This window comes from Amborella trichopoda, chromosome 4 (genome assembly GCF_054954075.1).
Source record: "Amborella trichopoda isolate Santa Cruz 75 chromosome 4, AtrichopodaSantaCruz75HAP2 v2.0, whole genome shotgun sequence".
NCBI classification, from domain to species: Eukaryota; Viridiplantae; Streptophyta; class Magnoliopsida; order Amborellales; family Amborellaceae; genus Amborella; species Amborella trichopoda.
Window position 1 is genome coordinate 10,108,599 of NC_142339.1, and position 26,412 is coordinate 10,135,010.

Below are 26,412 nucleotides of genomic sequence, written 5' to 3' on the forward strand. Positions count from 1 at the left end.
AATTGTACATGTTCAAGAAAATAAAAAAATGGTAACAAGCAAACGTAGTTAAGTCAGTTAAATGGTGTAAATCAATTGTCCAAATTGCCAAAATAGCCTCACATGGTTAGCATTCCAAAGGAAGTATATAGGCAATTTGGATTTTATTTTGTTAAGAAAATTGAACTGGTACCTAAGAGAAACAACTTTATTTTTAATTTTGTTTTAGAGATGGTATTGAATCTACGCATGTTGTAGGTGCTTAAAAAAGTGCACAAGCACCTTTTAATGGTTCAGATTGAACTAGACACATCTAAGGGTTAAAATTGAATTTTATTTTTTTATTTTTAATTTTTATGTGGAAATAATATTAATATGAATTTTGATCTATAATTTTTTTATTAGAATTGAATAAAAATAATAAATAAATAAATAAGCAATATTAATCAAAATAAATTTGGGAATATTTTGGTTATTTTTTATTTAACAGTACTGTTTAGTCATTCCTATTTAGCTATATTTATAAAAATACAACTACATCACAAAATTTAGATAAATATATATTTTGAAAAAAACTAAAAATATAAGACTAATTTTTGGCCATTGGATACAACCTTGTGAAATCTCACCGGTCCACATGATGAGGACATGATACTTTTTCTTTTATAATGCGAATTGCAATCTTTATTCCTCCAAGAAATCCAAGAACAATAATAGAGCTGGATACACAATAACGGCAGATCATTATAAATTCCCAATGAAATGTATTCAGCCTTTATCCACCTACTTGTTGTAAACTACAATAAAGAATGCTATCAAGTTAAACTGGTGATTTATTTGATAGTATTGTTCGCATAAGATTGCTACATTGAACAATCAAAATAAGGCACACCTCCAAACCTTGTCATGTAATTTTAGCATAGAAAACTCTTAAGAAGATAAAAGAATCTATTTTTATCCTTAATTATAAAATTTTAAGCTCAAAAAATGGTTCAAATCGAGTGGATCTATAAATACTTAAAAATCTTGAAAATGGATGGTCCAAATATTGTGTTGCAAGATGTACTCTTATTAGGACTTAAAATTTTTTTTTTTTTTTTCTATTCATACATCTCGACATCGAGATGATCAGTTAAGGGTTTTCTAGTGTCCAAACAACATTATTTTATGCATTCTTGAGATGCACGCTAATTCTACAATATAATCCTTCTTTGGTAAAAAAATAAATAATTACATGAGGGGAAATGATCTAATGCAATGGTTTTATAGTAGTACAATGCAACCACACCTTTAGAAAACCATATTTTTGGCATTTGTATGGCCCCAAAATGGACGGCTTATATTAATTGGGCTAGAATGAAAGCTTTCTATAGCAGTTTTTCAAAATTTTCTTTTTTGTGATTGTTCTTCATAATGAAAAGAGTTTACATTCAAAAATTTGAGTCAAACAAATGTCTTTAACATGGTTTTTGAAGATAGTTGCATTATACGACGATACAATTGTTGCATGAAATCATTCCCCTTTACATATGTCTTGCTCGAGTTGAAAAATCTTGCCTGCTTTATTTTTTTCTCCCTAAATCTCTTTAAGAGAGTTCCACAAATCTTCAACAATAGCTGGAAATACATCCCTTCAACAAATCATGGTTCCATTGAGTTTGTAGGCCACGACCAGATGTAGTTGTCTCACGCCTCATAGGTAGGATCATGGTTTTTTTCTATTTACAAAACCCAACTTATATGTGCTGCTGAGATACATAGTTACAGCTCTTGACCAAGTTTCACAATTGGTTCTATTAAGAAGCATGGGCGTACTTTTCAGATTTGAATTATTGCCCTCATGCACTACAATCTTTGAACCATAATTTTGATCTCCCATTTAAAATAAAGGCTTGAAAAACTACCTAATTTAAGGCAAAGACATTAAGATTTTGACGAAGCTTTTAACTGCTGCTGATTTGAGTTGCTTATTGCTGCCAAAGATGCAAACATGCAACATCAATAAAATAAAAGGGGTAGCAATAGGGGGCTTCGCTTGCAAAGCATGAATCCTTGACGATTATTGCTACCCTGCTATAGAAGCCAAGATGCAAAAAAATTCAACGGAAATTTTGGGGGACCGAAGAACAATGAAAGACTAAAGATAGGCGTCTCGGATCTCACATAGAAGAAAAATAAATTTAAAGGTAACGTCAAAAACTTTTGCTGAGCAGAAAGTTTGTGCGAGCAACCTTTCATGAAATCGTTAAATTGATAAGCAAAAATTACAGCTTTACGTAGTTCGGTTTTTTGGACCTACATTCATAATTAAAGAGCTATTTAGTGGTGCCCATTATTTTATTCACTTAATATTAAAAAAAACTTTACAGCATAACGATAAAATAAAAACAGAAAGAGTGCAATAGGAACATATTTGGTGTCAAGAAAAATCTAATATAAGAATAGGAAACAAAAAAAAAAAACCAAAAGCATCGACTCCCTGATCTATATAAAAAACGGATAGGACATGTCTTACCAAAAAAAATAATAATAATAAATAAATAACAACTAAGCCTGAGAACCCTTGAGTAGCACATCGTTTACAAGGGCGTCGAAATTAGTTAGAGAAGAGCGTCCACATTGGATTGCCTTCTCAGATTCCTCCTTCCACTTCATGGCCTTCTCTCTCATCTCCTTCCCTTTCTCTCCCTTCATCAACTCTCTCACCTGCGCCTCCACTTCCTCTCTCTTCACATTGTTATTGATCTCCATTCCCACTCCCCATTCCGTGCAAGCAAAGAAACAGTTAGTCTGCTGCTCTGCGAAGATTATTATCTTGAAAAATAATCAGTTCTTTTTAAAAAAATGAAATGAAATAATTACTTCTGCTTATTATCATAAATTTTAGGCGCGATAAATTTTATGCGCAAGCGACCTCATTATTTTGAAAAATAATCTTTTTAATAAAATTGTGATATTTTATCAATGTTAAAAATCTTAAATGCTGTAAATTCTTAGAAAAATAAATTTATTTATTTTTCTTCTCTATTATTAAAAAATTTTAGATACTGTAAAATTATTAAAAATAAATGTGATATTTCTTCTTTTAGTAAAATTGTGAGATTTCTTTCTACTGTTTTTGAATATTTAGATATTGTAATGACTTCCTTATTTTTTGAAAACTGATATTTTTGTAAGTGATTATAGCATTGTCTGTGAAATGTTTATTTGCGAATTGACATCCTATAGATTGCGATAATTTTGTATTCTTGAATTTCTATACGAGTTTTTCCATGCATATTAGATTGGCAATTATGCTAGAATGTCCTCACGAATTGCTACCTTTCTAAATTTGAGCCCAAAATATTTGACTGGTTATTTTTTAATTTTATTAAACGTGACTGTTATTAATGGTTTCAGTGAAATTCATATTAATAATTTCAGTGATATGTTGAGTACATGATATTACTGCTTTCGAATGTTTAAGAGATTTAAAAATACTTTAAGTATACAAGTGGACTAATTCGGTTCGCCGGTGAGGTATAAGTGGACCTATTCGGTACGCCGGTAGGAATTAAATGGACTCATTCGGTACGCCGGTGAGGTATAATTGGACCTACAGGGATTAAGTGGACCTATCTGGGACGCCGATAGGGATTAAGTGGACCCATCAGGACACTGATGGGGTATATAGGTGACCTACTTGAGACGCCAGTAGAGTACTTTGTGAAATCCTTTGAATTATGCTCTACCGTTAAAATGTTATATGTATTTCAATTATTCAGATTATACTTAATTGTACATTTTTTAAAGTGAAACTGTTAATGCATTTCTGTTAATAGATCTCTTTTTTGAAAATATTGATATCTTTCAACCATGATTATTTTTAGGGTTATGATGATCACTTACTGAGTAGCTAAACTCATCAAATTATGGTAAACTTTTTTCAAGATAACTGCAGTTTCATTTTGAGTGCTCGTCAGGATCAACCCTGGAAGATATTGTAGTTATGCTTAAACTTTCTTTTATTACTTTGTAAGAATTCGCCACTGTAAAATTGTCCTTTCAAGATATGTATATATGTTTTGACTGTCACATCTCAGGAATATCAGTATTGTAAATTCTTGGGGCTTGACAATTATGGTATCAGAGCAATAGGTTTAAGATTCTTAGGAAATTTAAAAAAAATGTACTTAAAATCACATTAATTGCATGTACAGATTGAGACGAAGTCAAGATCCATAATAGCTGAAGCTAATATGGAAGGAATTCACGAAGGCTTGGAAAATATGATTGCTCTAATGCAACATCAGATGGAAAACAACAATTCACCCAGGCAGTCAGTTACGGGAAATGGTGAGAGTAATATCGAACAATTTAAAAAATTGAACCTACCTTCTTTTAAGGGTGCTGTAAACCCACTGGAAACCGAGGGATGGATTATGTAAATTGGAGAAAATATTTGAGGTAATAGAATGTCCTGATGATAGGAAGGTGGCCTTGGCAGTTTTTATGTTAGAAGGAGAAGCACAACATTTGTGGTGAATGGCAAAAAGAGTATTGGTCAAAGAAAATAAACCCTTGACTTGGGAGGTATTTCTAGAGGCATTTAATAAAAAGTATTTCCCAGATTTTAATCGAGACCAAAAAGAAATGGAATTTCTGGAATTAATCTAAGGAAACCGGACAGTAGCACAGTACGTGGTCAAGTTTGCTGAATTGGCTAGGTTTGCACCACATTAACAATGAGGCAAGAATGGTGAAAAAATTTGAAATGGGTCTCAGACCAGCTATTAGAAGCAGAATAACAGTCTTAAAATTGAGAACTTATGCTCAAATAGTTGATCGAGCCCAAATTGTAGAAAAAAATTTCAAAGATTACCAAAAGATGAAAATCAGAAAAGTCAGGTTAGACCCACACCATCTAATCGACAACAACTTGAAAGGGCAAACAAGAAGCCTAGGCTCTTGCTACTTCAAAGCCTAATAGAACCATGTAAAAAATGTGGGAAAAACCATGGATCGAGCCTTTATTATTGGAATACTAGAGCTTGATTTAAATGTGGAAAATTGGGGCACCAGATTAGAGAATGTCCTAGCTTACAGATGTAACAGCTTCCAAAGCAAGGAGAGACAGCTCAAAAGCCTCAGATGAAGGGAAGAGTATGTGCGATCACCCAGCAAGATGCTCAAGCCTCAAAATCAATGATCCAAGGTACTCTTATTATCTTCCTAAAAGTAGCTCATGTTTTGATTGATCCTGGATCTACTCATTCATTTGTATCACCACACTTTGCATGCCACTTAAAGGTAGAACCAGAACAGTTAGAATACATTCTAGAGGTCGCCACACCGATGGGAAATTCAAGTGACACCAATATAGTGTACAAATCATGTGTAATAAAGATAAAAGAAAAGGAACTGTTGGTTGATTTAATACTCCTAGAAATTCAAGATTTTGATGTAATCTTAGGTATGGATTAGCTTTCTGCATACCATGCAAGTATTGATTGTTGCAAGAAAATGGTTACCTTTAGTATCAAAGAAGACTCTCCATCATATTTAGTCTCTTGTATTTGAGCTAATCGCCTCCTTCAAAAAGGGTATCAAGGCTTTCTTGCCTATATCAAAGAAGATAGGAAGGAAGAAATAAATTTGGATACCACTCCGGTTATCCGAGAATTTCTCGACGCTTACCTTGAAGAATTGCTAGGATTACCGCCTGACGGGGAAATTGAATTCTCTATTGAATTATTGCCAGGGTTAGCCCTAATTTCTATGGCACCTTACAGAATGGCACTTGTAAAACTTAAGGAACTTAAACAACAATTGGAAGAATTATTAGATAAAGGTTTTATCAAGCCCAATGGGTCACCTTGGGGTGCTGCAGTATTGTTTGTTAAAAAAAAAGATGGGACCATACGATTGTGTATCGATTATAGACAGTTGAACCAAGTGACAGTGAAAAATAAGTATCCATTACCTAGAATTGATGATTTATTCGATCAATTACAAGGATCACAAGTGTTTTAAAAAATTGATCTTAGATCTGGATATCATCAGCTTAAGATTAAAAGTGAAGATGTTCCCAAGATAGCTTTAAGAACAAGGTATGGCCATTATAAATTTTTAGTCATGGCTTTTGTATTATCCAATGCACTGACTGCATTTATGGATTTTATGAATCAGATCTTTAAGCCCTCTTTGGATAAATTTATTGTGGTATTCATTGATGATATTTTAATTTATTCCAAGAATCAGAACGAACATGAGCAGTATGTAAGAATGGTATTGTAAATATTAAGAGAAAAGAAATTGTATGCCAAACTTAGTAAATGTGAATTTTGGCTTGAATAAGTAACATTTTTAGGACATGTCATATCAAATGAAGGTCTATCAGTTGATCCTTCAAAAGTTGAAGCCATTGTTAATTGGAAACAACCAAGTAATCTGACTGAAGTTCAAAGCTTTTTGGGATTGACAGGATATTATAGAAAATTTGTAAAAGGATTTTCTCGAATCGCAACCCCATTGACTCAATTGACACAGAAAAATGTCAAATTTGAGTGGACAAGTGAATGTGATGAGAGTTTTCAAGAACTAAAAGTTCGATTAACTTTAGCACCTATTTTAACTATTCCTAAGGGGAGTGGGGGATTTTGTGATTTATAGTGATACTTCACATAAAGGCTTGGGCTGTGTATTAATGCAATATGGGAAAGTAGTGGCATATGCATCCAGACAGTTGAAAGAATATGAGAAAAATATCCAATTCATGACTTAGAGCTGGCTGCAATAGTATTCGCTTTGAAAATGTGGAGGCATTATCTATATGGTGAGCAATTCGAAATATACACGGATCATAAGAGCTTGAAATACCTCTTCTCTCAGAAGGATTTAAATATGCGGCAGATAAGATGGATGGATTTCTTAAAAGATTATGATTGTACAATCCATTATCATTCAGGAAAAGCTAACGTTGTAGCCGACGCTCTAAGTAGAAAATCTACGGGAGTCTTAGCTCATCTAATGATCCAAGAAATGAGATTGTTGGGAGGAAATAGTGGATTAGCATTCGACTCCGTCCATTAATGGTGTGGTAAGTATGATTGCCAACATTAAGGCAGAACCTCAATTAATCCAACATATTCGATCGACACAAAAGAAAGACCCTCAGCTTATAACAATTGAGGTGAAGTTGAGAAAGAGAGACGAATTCTCTATATGTAGTGAGGATTAACTAAGATTCAAAGGTCGGATTTGTGTCCCGAATGATGAGAGTGTGAAAAAAAGCGATCTTGGAAGAAGCACATCACTCTCATTATACGATACATCCCGAAAGTATTAAAATGTATCAAGACCTGAAGACAACCTTTTGGTGGAATAATATGAAAAAAGAGGTAGCATTATTTGTGTCTAAGTGCCTAACATGCCAACAAGTAAAAGCTGAGCATCAAAGGTCCGCGGGTTGTTGCAGCATTTACCCATGCTAGAGTGGAAGTGGGAGCACATCTCTATGGATTTTGTCTCTGGCTTGCTTAGAACAAATTCAGGACATGATAGCATTTGGGTCATTGTGGACCAGCTGACCAAAGTTGCCCACATTCTGTCGATTCGCACGACGTATACTTTGGATCGACTGGCCCAGTTGTACATTAAGGAAATAGTATGGTTGCATGGAGTTCTGGTCAGTATTGTATCGGACAGGGATACTCTGTTTACTTCTAAATTTTGGGTTAGGTTACAGTTAGCCATGGGGACGAGACTCACCTTTAGCACTGCCTTACACCCCCAAGCTGATGGACAATCGAAGAGGACCATCCAATCCTTGAAAGATATGCTAAGGGCCTGTGTCATTTACTTTACAGGAAGGTGAGATGACTATTTACCCCTGATTTAGTTTGCTTATAATAATAGCTTCCAAGCTAGTATTCAGATGGCACCATATGAAGCCTTGTATGGAAGGAAATACAGGTCACCCATCTATTGGAACGAAGTTGGTGAAAGAAAGCTTTTGGGGCCAGAAATTGTCCAGGTAACCACATATAAGATAACATTAATTCAAGAAAGGCTCAGGACAGCTCAGAGTCGGCAAAAGAGTTATGCCGATAACCGCAGGAGAGGCAAGGTGATCGAGTTTTCTTAAAAACATTACCAATAAAAGGCATTATGAGATTCGACAAGAAAGGAAAGCTGAGCCCACGTTACATCAGACCATTTGAAATCCTTTAAAGAATCGGAGGTGTCGCTTATAGACTTGCCTTACCACCCGAATTGGCAAACGTCCATAATGTCTTCCATGTATCATCACTATGAAAATATCAGCCCGACCCATCCCATATCTTGAAATATGAACCTTTACCGATCAGGAAGGACCTATCCTTCATTGAACAGCCAATTTTGATACTGGATAGAAAGGTACAAGTGTTGCGCAACAAGAAGATTCTTATGGTCCGTCTAATATGGCAGTACCATTCAAGAGAAGAGTCGACTTGGGAACGAGAAGACGATATCAGATAAAAATATCCCTATCTTTTTCAATAATCAGGTACATAAATTTAGAGGACTAAATTTTTTCAAGGGGAGAAGAATGTAATAATCCTAAAATTTCAAAAAAAAAAAAAAAAACTTTTAATAAGTGATGTTCCATATGAGCATGATGGTCCTTAGGAACCATCACTACTTTCAAAAGCTTTTGATTTATGTTTTTTTGCTGCCTTGCCACGTCCTTTAGTGGACGTGGGCTTTAAACGTTTAGGTGTAATATAATTGTTACACCTCATGTATGAGGTGTAACTTAATAAAATAAAATAATAAGGTGTCTTAAGAATTTAAATAGGAGAGGCGAGGACACCCACCCTATAAACTTTTTGAGATCTTTCTCTCTCTAGTCAAAATGCAGTGAGCTCTTTCTCTTTTTAGCCGAATTTTTATCGGAAGCTTCCTCTCAAATATTTTAGGTAAGTGACTTCATTATCTTGAAAAATAATCCGCTCTTTTTAAAAAAATGAAATGAAATAATTACTTTTGCTTATTATCATGAATTTTAGGCGTGATAAATTTTATGCGCAAGCGACCTCATTATTTTAAAAAATAATCTTTTTAATAAAATTGCGATATTTTATCTATGTTAAAAATATTAAATGCTTTAAATTCTTAGAAAAATAAATTTATTTATTTTTCGTGTCTATTGTTAGAAAATTTTAGATACTGTAAAATTTTTAAAAATAAATGTGATATTTTTGCTTTTAGTAAAATTGTGAGATTTCTTTCTACTGTTTTTGAATATTAAGACATTGTAAATTTAATGTGCAAATGACTGCCTTATTATTTGAAAAGTAATATTTTTGCAATTGATTATAGCATCGTCCGTGAAATGTTTATTTGCGAATTGACATCCCATAAATTGTGATAATTCCGTATTCTTGAATTTCTATAAGAGTTTTCCCATTCATATTAGATTGGCAATTATGCTAGAATGTCCTTACGAATTGTTACCTTTCTAAATTTGAGCCCAAAATATTTGACTGGTTATTTTTGAAATGTTATTGAAAGTAACTGTTATTAATGGTTTCAGTGAAATTCATATTAATAATTTCAGTGATATGTTGAGTACATGATATTACTGCTTTCGAATATTTAAAGAGATTTAGAAATACTTTAAGTATACAAGTGGACTCATCTGGTTCGCCGGTGAGGTATAAGTGGACCTATCTGGTACGTCGGTAGGGATTAAGTAGACTCATCCGGTACGCCGGTGAGGTATAAGTGGACCTGTAGGGATTAAGTGGACCTATCTGGGATGCCGATAGGGATTAAGTGGACCTATCAGGTTGCTGATGGGGTATATAGGTGACCTACTTGGGACGTCAGTAGGGTAATTTATGAAATCCTTTGAATTATGCACTGCCGTTAAAATGTCATACGCATTTCAATTATTCGGATTATACTTAATTATGCCTTTTTTAAAGTGAAACTGTTAATACATTTATGTTAATAGATCTCCTTTTTGAAAATATTAATATCTTTCAACCATGATTATTTTTAGGATTATGATGATCACTTACTGAGTAGCCAAACTCATCAAATTATGGAAAATATTTTTCAAGATAACTGCGGTTTCATTTTAAGTGCTCGTCAGGATCAACCCTGTAAGCTATTGTAGTTGTGCTTAAACTTTCTTTTGTTACTTTGTAAGAATTCGCCACTGTCAATTTGTCCTATCAAGAGATATATATATGTTTTGACTTTCTCATCTCAAGAATATCAGTATTATAAATTCTTGGGGCGTGACACATGATAAGTTAAAAAATACTGGTGGTTGAAGTTGTCCAGAATATTTTATAGACGATATTAACCCAAAAAAAGTGATTACAGACTGTCATAATCCCTCGATTCCCAGACCTGGGAGACATTAGTTGTTGCTTCAATAAAGCGATAAAGGTCAAGTAATTAAAAATAAGATCAAGATTTTCTTAAGCACCAAAACAAATTATGCAAGTCTTCAAGTACCTGTATTGAAATTTACCTAATTATGTTCCAAGATGCGTAATATCGAAAATTACCGTGATGCTGCCGAAATTCACATAGCCCACAGATCCTGCCGGTTTGTTGTCAAGCCAATCGAGCTAGCTAGTGTCAGGGGTCCATAGACTAGAGCCTATCGAGCTCAATTTGGGCTCGGTGATGGCTCGCTTACATAGCATGTTTAGTTGTCCAACCGTGTACAAGGCGGGGACCTTAGCGCGCATGGTGTCAAGCACAGGCTGCTCGAGGGAGTCAAAAGTATTGAGGATGACTGCGGAAGATTTGATGGCGATGAGGGGCTCCTCATTCACGAAATTGAGCATAATATCATCTTCGTCCATGGTTCGGAGGAAGCTCGGCATGTCTCGAAGCCGTATGGACGGCATTGATTGGATCCAATTGAGGGGCGTCTCTATTTAGCCGTTGGTTAGTTGGCTAGCATCTGGACATGTGAAAGCAAGGAGAAAATTAGCACGATCTGTGTGCTATACTTGAACTTTATTTTCAAGCAATGTACTAGTAGCTACACTACTTTATCACCTTATGGTGTCGAAAAAAATGAGTGGCGGAGCTGCTAGTATAGTAATGGAAACCAAACTTGTATTATGGTATTCATTTCTTAGGTTGTTTTTTTTTTAATCAATACACTTTTCAATCTTTCCCAAAATCAGAAAACATAGAAAAAATATAAATTAATTTTTTTATTTTATAAAATTTTATAAAATATTAAAAAAGCTCAATTTTTTTTAAGATCCCTGGGTTAGACACTAATCTGAGTTATCCGGACAGGTCCGAGTTTGCTCGTCCGAGGTTTCCTTCACGCAACATTGCACCCGATAAAAGGAATCAGGCCGGGACCCAAAAGCATAGTTCTGAGAACTGTTGAGGAAAAGGCTGACCAAACAATTACTAAACTCGCCAAAAAAACAAATGGAATAACAGAGGCGACCGGTCCAGCAAAAAAAATACCCACTCCATATGCAAAATATATGAGTAGGGTACCATTCAATTGATTGAGAGAGAGAGATACTTGGATAGGCCTCTGGGGAAAGGAATTATACTTCAAAGGATACCCAAAGCCTGGGAAGAGAAGGCCACTTGGATTTCCAGTTCTAGTACAAAATCGGGTACTTTCCGAATCTTCAGCGCTCAAGTAAAATGGTTTTCCAAATTGGCATTCTGATCTGGATCGTCAATTTGAACAGAAAATTGGTCGGGCATTGAACTGGTTTTGCCTCATTCCCTCTTAAAACCTGTTTTAAATTCCCAACCGATGAACTCCTATCGTAAAAATGGGACCAACCTAGACAGATACAAATCGCTTTCCAATGATCCGGCATAGATATGTAGGGTGAACGATCCATCCTGTCAAGCTGGATTTCAAAACTTTGGGCGACTAATGTGTAATCTTAAAAGTATCATTTAGACATCCCTCACTATTTGCCCTCCCTCCCTGTCTCGACTCTCTGTCTCTCGCTCAAACAGCTCCACACAAGAAAACCACAAAACAAGAGTTTTCTATGATCATATTATGTATATTCCCTCACCTTTTAAAGGCGTGTACCCTCTCTCTATGAGTTCAGGGTGGGTACAGAAGGTAAGCCCATAATCCACAAGCACTCGTCGTCCAAAATGCAACCCTCGGGATCCCGAGCTCATCGGCTAACGTCTGGGTAAAATTCATGACCCCATCCGAAATCACGCAGCTCACAGGCGGCAAATCTTCAGTACTGTTGAGCCTCGCCACAATTTCCCCAAAAGGATCAAGGCAGCTAAACCTGTAGCAATCATATCAATTCTTAAATAATCAGTATATTAATTTATATTTTTGAATAAATTTATTGAACAAAATCGAGATACATCTAAAATAAAATCCCAATCACTAAATTGTGATGTGTATTGTGCTTAATGTTGAACTTTTTCTCCTTTAAGAAGGGTTTTAACTTTCATTTTCTGTGCAAACCAATGTTCAGATTATTGATGGAGAGGATAGCTAATGAACCACTTTGCTGATTTACCAAAGAAAAACAAATAGCCATAAAAATATTCCCCATTGTCAACGAAGCTGGTGTAGTAGCAAAGCTCAGGGATACTCTGCGTGGCCTCGATTTCAATGGGTGGGACGCCATCAGGGATTGACTCGTAGACAAAGCCTTGGACGCCCATGGACGGATCGGGTCCTCTTGATTTGAGGAGCCTCTTGTGATTGTATTCGTTGTTGACAAAGGTTATGTGGAAGCCTCTGGCATGGAGGAGCTTGGCCAGCTGCATCATTGGGGTTATGTGCCCTTGTGCAGGGAAGGGAACGCACACAGCATGGGGTTTTGAACGTAGTCGGAACCCATCTCTCTCTTGAGTTTCTCTCTAGCAACTGCAAGTCCTAAAGTTTTGAGGTTGTGCAGGAAGATCCGGTTTAACCCATGTATTTATACATATTGAAAGTTTACTATTTCAAATGAGAGACATTCAATAAATTGAAGCAGAGTCACTCCCTTCAGTAAACATTTGCAACCTTTTGAGGGTTTCAAGCTCGGTCAGAATGTCCACAGTTGAAAATGGCAGAGAGGGAGACGGCGTATCACCGTTGAAAGAGATTCGGTGGCAGGCGTGACGTTTTCTGTATGCAAAAAGATGATTTTGTGCTCTTGAGGGAACCGCAATGTCCATTTACTCCCTCGAGACAAACTTAATAAAAGTACAGTTAGGATAGAAAATATTTTAGGAATGTGATCTCTTCAAAAGATATTATATACTCAATGAAAATAATATTTTATCAGGTAGAAAACTAATTTGGGAGGACTCTTTTGGTCCGAAATTATACGAACCAACTAAAAATCACTACATGATTATATTATAAAAGTAAGAAACTTGAATTTTGATATTTCTGACACTTAATCTTACCTTTCAAATATTGGACTATTTCGATTCTTGAGGATTTATTTTCTTCAAGATCATGGACAATGCAATTTGAAAAATTATTTTCATTTGAGTATATTAGGACACAGTTTTTATGAGTCCACAGACTCATATGTAGAAATGTAGGCTCTTTAATAATTTATTTTTAAAATAAAATTTTTAAGGAATATATAATCTTTAACATAAACATTATTAATCTATATAAATAAATAAATTTTAAATTCAAAAGAAGATATTGATTGGGAAAAATATATAAAACGTTGATTTCTTTAGAAGAATATTATTTATGGGACCCACTTTTGGTAGAGCGGGCTTGTACACGCCAAACAATTTTTCATAAAATAAATGCATTACCTTCACGTCGGAGCGTAGCATCCACGTGATGTAATTCATGCACATAACATAAAGTACAATTTGCGACGTTGAACCTGAAAAAGAGAGGCGTCCAGGAAATGGCGAGCTTTACTTGTAAGAAAATTGTTGATTGCCTCTAACTCGCTTCGTAATTGTCTTTTTTTTACTTTTTTTTTTTTTTTTTTTAATATTTTATTAAACCCATTGAGGTTAGAAATATTTTTTTTTTTTTTTTTAAAAATGCCCCCTTTTAAACCGACGTTTTTAGACCTCCTCTTTTTATATGGACCGAAAGCTAGCCCAGTACAATCTGTCAGACCGGTTTCAATAGAGATCGGATCTAGTCCAACACGTAATGTGTCAGACCATTTTTTTTTATAAATTCGATATAAATATTAGTTTAGAGGGAACAATTTTGTGATAATAAAATAAATTTTTTATTTGGAGGTGTAGATGTTGAAACAAAAAGAAAAAATAAAAATAAATAAAAACAAATTTGTTTTGGGGATAATGTGTTTTAAAAAGTATGGACCAGATGGCTTCTTTGTATAAATCCAAGAGAAACATGAGTTTAGAGTGGAGCTATTTTCGTTATAAAGAAATAATTATTTTACTTGGGGATAGATGAAAAGAAAAAAAAAAAAACATCTGATGTGATTTAAAAAATAGTAAGGAGTGCATATTTAGAAAGTTGGGCCAAGGGAGATCTATAATTTTTCTTAATTCATTTATAATTCACAATAAGCCAATTGAGCCCAACCCTTTTTTATCACTCTATAATTTTTCTTAATTCATTTATAATTTACAATAAGCCCAACCCTTTTTTATCACTTCTTCACGTTGCTTGTCTCTATTTGTTTTCTTTATTCTCTTTTATTTATTTATTTATTTATTTATTTATTTTGAGAAAAATATCGCTCAACCTTTGCAATACAAACATATAGAAGATAAAATGAAAGAAAATTATCTCACATGGAATGGACCGCATAGAGGTGTTTCATCTAAAACAATAAAAACTAACGGTCCGAAGGTTTTTTTACTAGAATTACTATTTCTATTTCTTAAAATTTACTTATTTTTTCGTATTCATGATCTCCGCATTAGAGTTAAATATATTTAAAAATTGAGTCTAAAAATCCATCTCAAAAATAAATTTATTAAAAGGCATGTATTTCTACATATGTAGGCTTGGCAGCATAAAAACCGGGTTATAAATGGATGCACTCGACTGAGTCCCCACTCTGATGCCGAGGCCCTCAAGAGCGACTGAGCAGGTCAACTGTGGAATGTATTAAATGCTCCTGCACGTCCATCGTTTTCGTTATCTTTTATTTGTGGGTTCATATTCATAGTAGGCCTGCTCGTTGGCTTCGTGGTCAATTTCAAAGGGATCGTCAGCGTCAAAGTCAGCAAAAATGGCAGAATGCTCTTTTGTTTTACCATCTGATGGAACGTAATGCATTTATTTATTTTTGGCGGTGAATAAGTAATTGGATACACTTCACGGGAGAGGTGGGGACGTTTTCTGATGGGGATCATGATCGTCCATTTGTTAAAAGAGGCAACTGTTGCATTTTCGAATCTGCAACGAATGCGCATTATTTCTTATGGGGATCATCGTCCATTGTTCTTAGCGATACAGAATTCATGTATATTTTCTCAGGAAAATTATAAAACCCCCCTAAAATCTACTTTTTATATTTTTTTAAAAAAATTATAAAAATCCCTTAAAATCTACTTTTTATATTTTTTTAAGAAAAGTATAAAAACCTTTCTAAAATCTATTTTTTATACAACTTACTCCTGCTAACTTTTGCTCTCAATTTTTTTTAAAAAACAAACTTTTTATGCAAATACCCTTCAAAAAAAACAATCCATTTTTCTAGACAAAATTGTCCTTCTAGTAGCATATTGTCGGAGCACCTTAAACAGTGTTGGAGCCATGTCTCAATGGCTCTAATATTGTGTAAGAGTGATCCCGCAATGTAACATCGCGCTCCTGCTGTGTGTAAGTACGCTTCGGTAGTGTAACATAGCGCTCCGGCACTATGTAGGTGCGCTTCGCCAGTGGAGCATTCTGAGTCACAGGCCTCCGACATTGTTTAAGTGTGCTCCGACACTGTGTAAGTGCGCTCCAGCGCTGCGTATGTGCGCTCCGACAGTGGAGCATTCTGAGTCACAGGGCTCCAGCACTGTTTAACTGCGCTTCTGCAGTGTGCTTCGGGAATAACATTTTTGTATAGAAAAATGAATTTTTTCCCTTGGGGGGTATTTGGATAAAAATTTTATTTTTTAGAAAAAATTGAGAGTAAAAGTTAGCTGGGGTAAGTCTCATAAAATGTATATTTTGGGGGGTTTTTGTAAATTCCCTATTTTCTCTTACGTTGTATTTTACAACATTGAATTAGGTTTAATGTGTCACGTGATCCAAATTGATTGAATTAGAAAAAGGACCTGGTTTTTATGGGGCCAAGCCTGCATATGTAGAAATGTGGGCTTGGCAATAAATATATTTTTTAAAAATAATTTTATTGTAATTTTTATAGAGTATAGTATTTTTAACATGGAGATCATGAATATAAAAAAAAAAAAATTGAAAATTAAAAATAATAATTATATTAAAAAAACATTTAGACTACAATTGATTTTAGGTGGACCACCTATTTGGATGGATGCATTATACCTCTGGACCGCATACTGCAGAAACGCGGTCCAGCCCACATGAAACAATTTTTCTCAAAACAAAATTTAAATAGAAAACAAAAAGTAGAAAAGAGTTTCCAATGGTCATGCAGCTACTAGCACATGTTCTAACTCGATTTGGTTAGGGCTGGCAGTATTAAGGCCTGGGCCACAAACTATGGCTTGAGGGCCGACCAGGCCTTGACTCGACACAATTTTTTTAAAAAAAACTTTTCTTTTTTCATATGGTTTTGGTCAGGCCTTGCCGAACGGTTTTAAGAGGATTTGGGCTAAGCTTTGGTGTTGACACGTATGGTTATGAAGCCTTACATGTGTTAGCCTACATTTTTGGGAATTTCATATATCTAACGGTCATATCCATATGAACGTAACCCTTCATCCAACGGTCATATCCATATGAACGTAACCCTTCAGAAACCTATTGAAGATCAAGGAACCCTTTCGTTTCTCAAAGACCCGTTGGAGAAATATAACGATTACCCTTCTTCTCCCTATAAAATGGGAAGCCACATAAATGATGCGTATAACAAGAAAAAGATGTACATCTCTCTCGAAAGTGAAGGGATAAAGAAAAATCGGGGTTATGCTATCACCAGTCTCACAGCACCCCTTTTTAGACCTCAGGTTTGATCTGATCCACTCTCCATCATTATTCACTAACGATGGTATCAGAGCGACTAGGTTTCATCTTCCATATTGTTTTAGTTTTATATTTCTTCCCTCAAATTTTGGTTCGATAAATGCAAATCATACCTCGCATCTTGTTGTAAACTTGTTAAAAAAAAAAAAAAAGCAGAAATGACGATATACAGTCTCTGTCTTTGTGGGTTTACTTTGTGGGTAGAACCAGTGGGTCTTCTTGACTGTGGGTTTGTTTCTCTCTATACAAAAAGGCAGCATAATAGAACAGTGGTTCTTCTTACTGTGCGTTTGCTTCTCTCTCTAAAAAGAATCGGAAGAAATGCCAAGCCATAATCGAAACTTGGACAGTCTGATACATTTAAGAAGAAAGGTTAGGAGAAGAGGGTGCTCTCTTTGCGCTTTTTTTTTTTTTTTAATGTTATATAGCAGTAGAGAGATACTGAAGATACTGAATCTGGTTGTGGTAACAAATCTAATATTAGAGAGAAATATTAAAGAGAGAGATTGAGAGAATATTAAAGAGAGAATGTTGTGTGGGTTTGATTTATTAATGTTATTTTAGAAGTTCGAGAACGAGAGGGATTTAGAGATTTGTGCCATTTGGGTGATGGCAGAGGGAGAGCCCTGAGAGATTTGTGTGTTTTGCTTGAGTAAGAGAGAGAAACTTGATTTTCTGTTTTATTGAAGTGGGATTTTGATGTGTTAATGGGATGAGTTGTAGAGAGGAAATTTGGGATTTGGGTTGATAGAAAATGCTGCTGAGAGATGGAAGAGGCATGACCCATATTCTCCATTCTCACTCTAAACTCCCCATTAACCACCATCCACCATTAACGCTTCTGCTTCTTCATTGCTATGATGTAAGATGAGAACCAGAAAGCCAGATCAAACGGGAGAATGAAGAGCAGGGAAAAGAAGATCCCTCAACGCGGTCTCGGTGTTGCCCAGCAAGAATCATGCACTCTCTCTCCCGTGAGTTGGCTCTGTTGTATTTTTTAAATAATTGGTTAACTTCTTTATTGGAATCAAGTTATTTGAATTTGTATAAAAAAAATTAAAATTCAAGCACCAAATGAGGTCGTAACCGTCAGGTCGGCCCAGATTCAATCTGAGTAGTTGGGTTCATATGTTTATATGAGCAAGTGGGCTAATCTCAGCATTTTCCATATATATATATATATATATATATATATATATATATATATATATATATATATATATATATATATATATATATATATATATATATATATATATATATATATATATATATATAAAGATAATACAAAACACCTATAGGTGAAAATGAACAGTAATTTCACCTACCCTCATCACCATCTAAACTTCATCGCACGGTCACATTTATCCGGTAGTGTTTCATTTTTTATTTTTTTTTACTAATCAGATTGCTCTGAAATTTGGAGCACCTAATAAAAATATGGAAAAAAATAATTCACAAAATATAAATTAACCAAAATACTCTTGTAAATTTTTGGGGGTATTTTGATCAATTTATATTTTACAAATTATTTTTTTATATATTTTTATTAGGTTCGCCTCACTAAGATGTAGACAAGTTCCAAACTTCAAATAATTTGGATTTGTAGAAAAAAATTTAAAATTAAAATACACCAAAAAATAGTGACTATACGATGAAGTTTGAAAGGTGATGATGGTAGACAAAATCACTGTTCATTTTCACTTATAATATATATATATATATATATATATATATATATATATATATATATATATATATATATATATATATATATATATATATATATATATATATATATATATATATGGCATACGAATGCATCTGTAGCTATAGAGGTAAGGTGCCCCTTCAAAATTTATCATGTAAAATATTCTTAGGATTATCTCAAAATCTATTGTTATATCTAATCATAAAATTTTAAATTTCAAAAATGGTTAAAATCAAGTAGATCTATAAACATATGAAAATCTTGAAAATGGACGGTGTAGATAATATGTTGTAAATGCACCATTTCTGAGACTTAAAATCTTTTTATTTTTCATGGTCATACATCTAGATGTCAAGATGATTAATCAAAGGGTTTTTCAACATTAAAACTACCTTTTCCAATGGATTTTTGAGGTACATCCGTAGTTCTACATTATAAGGTTGCATCCTTAAATAAACTTTTTTCATATATATATATATATATATATATATATATATATATATATATATATAGAGATAGGGAAAAGTTTATATAGAGCAGAGGCTCTAAACAATCAAATTTGAGCCTCTCTCAAAAATTTCACTAGAAGATATTGTTTTGCTGCCAAATATCTTCAAATCGATCATCTCGACATTAAGATGCATGAACATGAGAAAAAAATGGATTTCAAGTTTTGGAAATAGTGTCTTTTGTAACACATTTTTGGACTGTCAATTTTCTAGATATCACAAAGATTTCCAATAATAAAACCACTTTTCCCGACACTATTTGAAGGTAGGCTCTAATTTAATTGTTTAGAGCCTAGGCTCTTTACAAACCGCACCCATATATATATATATATATATATATATATATATATATATATATATATATATATATATCTGTGTTTGTGTGTGTGTGTGTTGGTGTGGAAAAGTCTGAAAATCTTTTTATTTTTCATGATCATACATCTCGATGTCGAGATGATCAATCAAAGGGTTTTTCAACATTAGAACTACCTTTTCCAATGGATTTTTGAGGTGCAACCATAGTTCTACATTATAAGGTTGCATCATTATATAAACTTTTTCCATATATATATATATATATATATGGAAAAAACTGGGATTAGCCCACTAGCTCATATGAACATATGAGCCCAACGACCCATATTCAAAGATGTTGTATTGAAATGAGAAAAAAATGGATTTCAAGTTTTGGAAATTGTAGATGTTATATTGATGCCCAAATATCTTCAAATCGATCATCATCTAGATGCATGGACACGAGGAAGCAAATATCTTCAAATCGATCATCTCAACATCAAGATGCATTTCAAGTTTTAGAAATAGTGTTTTTTGTAACATATTTTTGGACCGTCAATTTTCAAGATTTTCAAGTTTTCTTAGATCTGTCGATCTATATTATTTTTTAATCTTTGAACTTTATAAATAACTATGAAAATATATTTTAATGTTATCACAAAGATTTCCAATAGTAAAACCACTTTTCTCGATTCTATTTGAAGGTAGGCTCTAATTTGATTGTTTAGAGCCTAGGCTCTATACAAACCGCACCCATATATATTATATTATATATATATATATATATATATATATATATATATATATATATCTTTATATGGGAAAAGTTTTACAGAGCCGAGGCTCTAAACAATCACATTTGAGCCTACCTCAAAAAATTTGCTTGATGACATTGTTTTGATGCCTAAAAGTCCTCAAATCTCGACATCAATATGCATGGACATGAGAAAATAAGTTTTGGAAATAATGTATTTTGTAATGCATATTTTTACTGTCAATTTTCAAGATTTTCAAGTTTTCATTGATTTGTTGATCTACACTATTTCTTAAACTTTAAACTTTATAAATAAAGATGAAAATATATTTTAAGGCTATTACAAAGATTTTTAGTGTTGAAACCACATTTCTCGATACTATTTAATGGTACGCTCCAATTTGATTGTTTTAGAGCTTAGGCTCTATAGAAACTGCACCCTATATATATATATATATATATATATATATATATATATATATATATATATATAGAAAAGTCTTAAAATCTTTTTATTTTTCATGGTCATACATCTCGATGTCAAGATGATCAATCAAAGGGTTTTTCAACATTAAAACTACTTTTTTCGATTGATTTTTGAGGTGCATCCGTAGTTCTACATTATAATGAGGAACCCTTATATAAACTTTTTCATATATATATATATATATATATATATATATATATATATATATATATAGAGAGAGAGAGAGAGAGAGAGAGAGAGAGAGGGAGAGCAATGATCCAATGCAATGGTTGTATCATAGTATAATGCAACGACACTTCTAGAAAACCGTATTTTTGGTATTTGTATGACTTCAAATTTTGCACACACACTCTCTTCATCTCAATAATCAATCCTAAAAAAAACCAATTCAATTTGAACCCTAGATATGGTCAAAATGAGTTCTCTCCCAAAACGAATCTAGACCATTCATTTTGTGAATTTCAAGATCTTAGTCTTTATGAACTCAAAATCATTTTTTCCTTTTCTAACATTGTTCATCTAACGATAATAAAGCCATCCAAAAAAACTGGAAATGAACAAATCTTTCTAAGGCCTAGATCTAAGTATATCACCAAAATGAACGACCTATGTTAATTGTGCTGAAAAATACTTTCTAGGTTGTGTTTTCAATTTTTTCTTTTTTTGTCATTGTTCATTAGAATGAAAATAGTGTATGATTCAAAATTTAGATCAAACAAATGGCCAAAAGATGGTTATTTAAGGTTGTTGCATCACATGACTATACAACGGTTGCATGAAATCATTGCCCATATATATATAGAGCATTGATCCAATGCAACAATTGTATCATAATATAATGCAACAACACTTCTAGAAAACCATGTTTGTGGTATTTGTATGACCTCAAATTTTACACATACTCTCTCTTCATCTCAATAATCAATCTCCCAAAAAACAAAAGTTCAATTTGAACCCTATATATGGTCAAAATGAGTCACCTCCAAAAACTAATCTAGACCATTCATTTTGTGAATTTCAAGATATTATCCTTTATAAACTCAAAATCAATTTTTTTTTTTTTTTAACATTGTTCATCTAATGATAATAAAGCTAGATCTAAGCATCTCACAGAAATGAATGACCTATGTTAATTGGGCTAAAAAAATACTTTATAGGTCGTGTTTTCAATTTTTTTTTTTTTGTGATTGTTCATTAGAATGAAAAGAGTGTATATTTCAAATTTTGGATCAAACAAATGGCCATAAAATGGTTTTTTAAGATTGTTCCTTCATATTACTATACAACGGTTGCATGAAATCATTGCTCATATATATATATATATATATATATATATATATATATATATATATATATATATATATATATATATGAAAAAAACTGGGATTGGCCTACTAGTTCATATGAACATATGAGCCCAACGGCCCATATTGAATCTGAGCCGATCTGATCGTCATGACCTCATTTCGTGTTTGAATTTTTACTTTTTTTTTCTACAATCCAAATAGCTTGAAATTTTGGGCATGTGTGCTTCTTATCAAGGCGAACCTAATAAAAATATAAAAAACTTATTCCTAAAAAATAAAATGACAAAAATACCCCCAAAATGAAAATGCCCCCAAAATGTTTCGGGGGTATTTTGATCAATTTATTTCATGTAAAATAGTTTTTTGATATTTTTAGAAAATGCAAAGAATATTTATGAACACACTTCTAAAATTTCAAGTGATTTAGATTTTTAGAAAAAAAAAATTAACATTCAAACACTACCGGACATCCATGATCGTCGAATCGACCCATATTCAATTTAGGATGTTGGGCTCATATGTTCATATGCTAAACAATCAAATTTGAGCCTACCTTAAAAATTTCACTAGAAGATGTTATTTTGATGCCCAAATATCTTAAAATCGATTATCTCGACATCAAGATGCATGGACATGAGAAAAAAATGGATTTTTAGTTTTGGAAATAGTGTCTTTTGTAACACATTTTGGACTGTCAATTTTCAAGATTTTCATATTTCTGTCAATATATTTTCAAGTTTCATAGTTCTGTCAATTTATAGTATATTTTAAGATTTGAACTTTATAAATAAATATAAAAATATATTTTGAGGTTCACAAAGATTTCAAATATTAAAACCACTTTTCTCGATGCTATTTAAAAGTAGGCCCTAATTTGATTGTTTAGAACCTAGGCTCTATGCAAACCACACCCATATAAAAAATATATATATATATATATATATATATATATATATATATATATATATATATATATATATATATATATATATATATATATATTCCTAACGCCTATAGGGGAAAATGAACAGTAATTTCGCCTACCCTCATCACCATCCAAAGTTCATCACTCGGTCACGATTGTCAGGTAGTATTTCAGTTTTCCTTTTTTTTTCTACAACTTAGAATCATCTGAAATATGGAGCATATGTACATCTTAGGAAAATTTTTATATAAGGTTGCAACCTTAAAATGTAGAATCCCAAATGCACCTCAAAAATCTATCGAAATTAATTTTTTAATGTTTAAAAAACCCTCTAATCGATCATCTAGGCATTGAGATGTTTGAATATGAAAAAAAAAACACTTTGAGTTCTGAAAATAGTGCATCTTGCCACAAATTAACTAGACCGTCCCTTTTCAAGATTTTTATATATTTAAAGATTTACTTGATTTTAACCATTTTTGGATTTTAAAATTTTCTAATTAGGTATGAAAATAGATTTTAAGATAATATTAAGAATTTTTTATAACAAAATTACATATTATGATAAAATTGTAAGGTGCGCCATAATTGGATTGTTTAAGGTTGCAACCTTAGAGAAACCGCACCCATATATATATATATATATATATATATATATATATATATATATATATAAATATATATAGGGTGCAGTTGGAATACAGATGCATCCGTAGCTGTAGAAATTAGGTTCAGCTTAAAATTTTATCATGGTATATAATTTTTAAGTAAAATTTTCTTACGATTATCTCAAAATCTATTTTTATATCTAATTATAAAATTTTAAATCTCAAAAATGGTTAAAATCAAGTAGATCTATAAACATATGAAAATCTTAAAAATGGAAGGTGCAAAAAACATGTTGTAAAATGTACTATTTCTGAGATTTAAAATCTTTTTATTTTTCATGGTCATACATCTCGATGTCGAGATGATCAATCAAAGGGTATCTCAACATTAAAACTACCGTTTCTGATGGATTTTTGAGGTGCATCAGTAGTTCTACATTATAAGGTTGTATCCTTATATAAATGATTTCCATATATATATATATATATATATATATATATATATATATATATATATATATATATATATATATATATATATATATATATATATATATATATATATCGGAAGTCACTACACAATGCCTATGGGTAAAAATGAATAGTGATTTTGCCTAAAGGCTAGACGACATCCAATTTTTTCTACGGCATGGATAAATCGATCGCATGGAACATTTAATGTCTGCTGTGGTACCGCAATAGATATAGAATGCTTGGTGCGGTCAATTTTCACATGAAAAACACGAAAAACTGCAACGGCTCTCACTTTTCAAGCAAAACCGCAATGGTTATTTGAGATACTCCTATACATTGAGTATTTTCTTTATATAGTCAATAATTTTGTGCACTCACTACCCTTGTTTTGTAATACAAATTTTTTTATGAAGACCATTTTTTGTCATTAGGGGTTGGAAGATGTATTTTGGTAAAAAAACAAATGGCATCCTATTTGTAGTTAAGAAACAATTAATGCTACATATTGGTGATATCATAGTTTATGTAGATAATGTCATTGTCTAATTTAATTAATAAATATTTTCTATCGAGAATTTCTACTTACCTATTAATAAATGCCTAAAATACCTTGGGCAAAAGAATAACTACATTTTTGGGTAATGGTATTAACTGTCCAAAATTAATGAGTACATTAAGAAATTATTCATTATGCAATAGTACCCAAACAAAAATATTGAGTGCATTAAGGAAATGCTCCATGTAAGAATATGTCTGAAGGAGTGTTAACTATTGTGTGAACAACTAGTAGAGAGATGAGTGAGTTTTCAGTGACAATAGATGTACATCAGGGGCCAACTGAGCCCATACCTCTTTGTCTTAATTATGAACTTCTTAACTATGCACCTACAAGATGAGGTGCAGTGGTATATGTTGTTCACGGATGACATGGGTGCTCTATAATCTATAGGTCTTAAAATTTGTCAAACAAGACATGTATATGGAATGCAAGTTTAATAATAATAGGAGTAGTGACAAGGAAGTAGTTAAGATTGATGACCAAATAAATACTAAAAAATATATTTTTTGATATCTTAAATCAATAATTTAGGAAAATGGAGAGATTGAGGAAGATGTTGCACATCGATTTAGAGCTAGATGGGTGAAGTGGAGATGTGCAACGTGAGTTTTATGTGATAGCCGCATACCAATAAAACTGAAAGGCAAGTTTGATAGAATAGTTGTAAGACCAACTTTGCTTTATGGGGCCAAATGTTAGACGGTTAAGAAACATCATACCCATAAAATGCGTGTAGTGGAGATGATGATGATGAGATGGATGAGTGACAAGATAAGAAGGTATAAATTTGAAATGAATCGAACTTAGGTGTGGCTCCAATATGCAACAAGATGAGAAAGTAAATGTAGGTTGGTTGGCCATGTTCAACATAAGCCCAGTACAACACCAGTATGGATGTGTGAGTTCATTCAAGTGGAAGGCTCAAAAAAGACAAGGGGTAGGTCCAAAGAGACATGGTTGGAAGCAGCAAGAAAAGATATGGGGACTGATGGCCTCACTTAAGATATGTCCCTTTTAGAGCAGAATGGCAGACTAGGATTTGTGTAGCTGATCAAAGTCTAATAACCGCCTATAGGCGAATTTCTACAATGTTTCGCCCCTGTCACAAACATGCTATATCCGTGACGATTTTGCCTAAAAACCGCCATCTACCTTCGGGAGTCGTGGCGGTTCCCGTATATTTATTTGTCAATTTTACATGAGAAAAATGCCATCACAGACACGCTATATCCGTGACAGACCGCCACAGACATGCTATGTTTGTGATGGTCTTTAAACCACACTCTCCGAAAAAATCGGACGGAATCGAGCCGTGGGCAAAAATACTATTCATTTTCGCCTATAGGCATTTTGTAGTCTCTTCCATGTATATATATATATATATATATATATATATATATATATATATATATATATATATATATATATATATATATATATATATATATATAATTTGATAGAGCCTCGGATCTATACGAACCAAACCATATATATATATGAACAAATGTGTTCATATGAGCCCAACGGCCTAGATTGAATCTAGGCTAATCTGACTGTCACAACCTCATTTCGTATTTGAATTTTAGTATTTTTTCTACGAATCAAAATAATTTTAAATTTTAATTGTGTATTCTTCAAACATACGATAATATTATAAAAATATCAATTTTTTCTAAAAATAAATTG

General features: G+C 32.9%; 1 pseudogene across 1 annotated transcript in view; it reads right to left on the reverse strand.

The window, feature by feature from the left end:
• Window positions 1-2,439: 2,439 nt before the first annotated feature.
• Window positions 2,440-26,412, reverse strand: part of LOC110007985 (7-deoxyloganetin glucosyltransferase-like) — a 30,895-nt pseudogene continuing 6,922 nt past the window's right edge. The window contains exons 2-6 of the transcript XR_016053283.1: window positions 13,756-13,829; window positions 12,504-12,849; window positions 12,033-12,263; window positions 10,592-10,927; window positions 2,440-2,801 (exon numbers count right to left, since the gene is read on the reverse strand). The product of XR_016053283.1 is annotated as a 7-deoxyloganetin glucosyltransferase-like (transcript). The remainder of the gene's footprint in view (window positions 2,802-10,591; window positions 10,928-12,032; window positions 12,264-12,503; window positions 12,850-13,755; window positions 13,830-26,412) is intronic.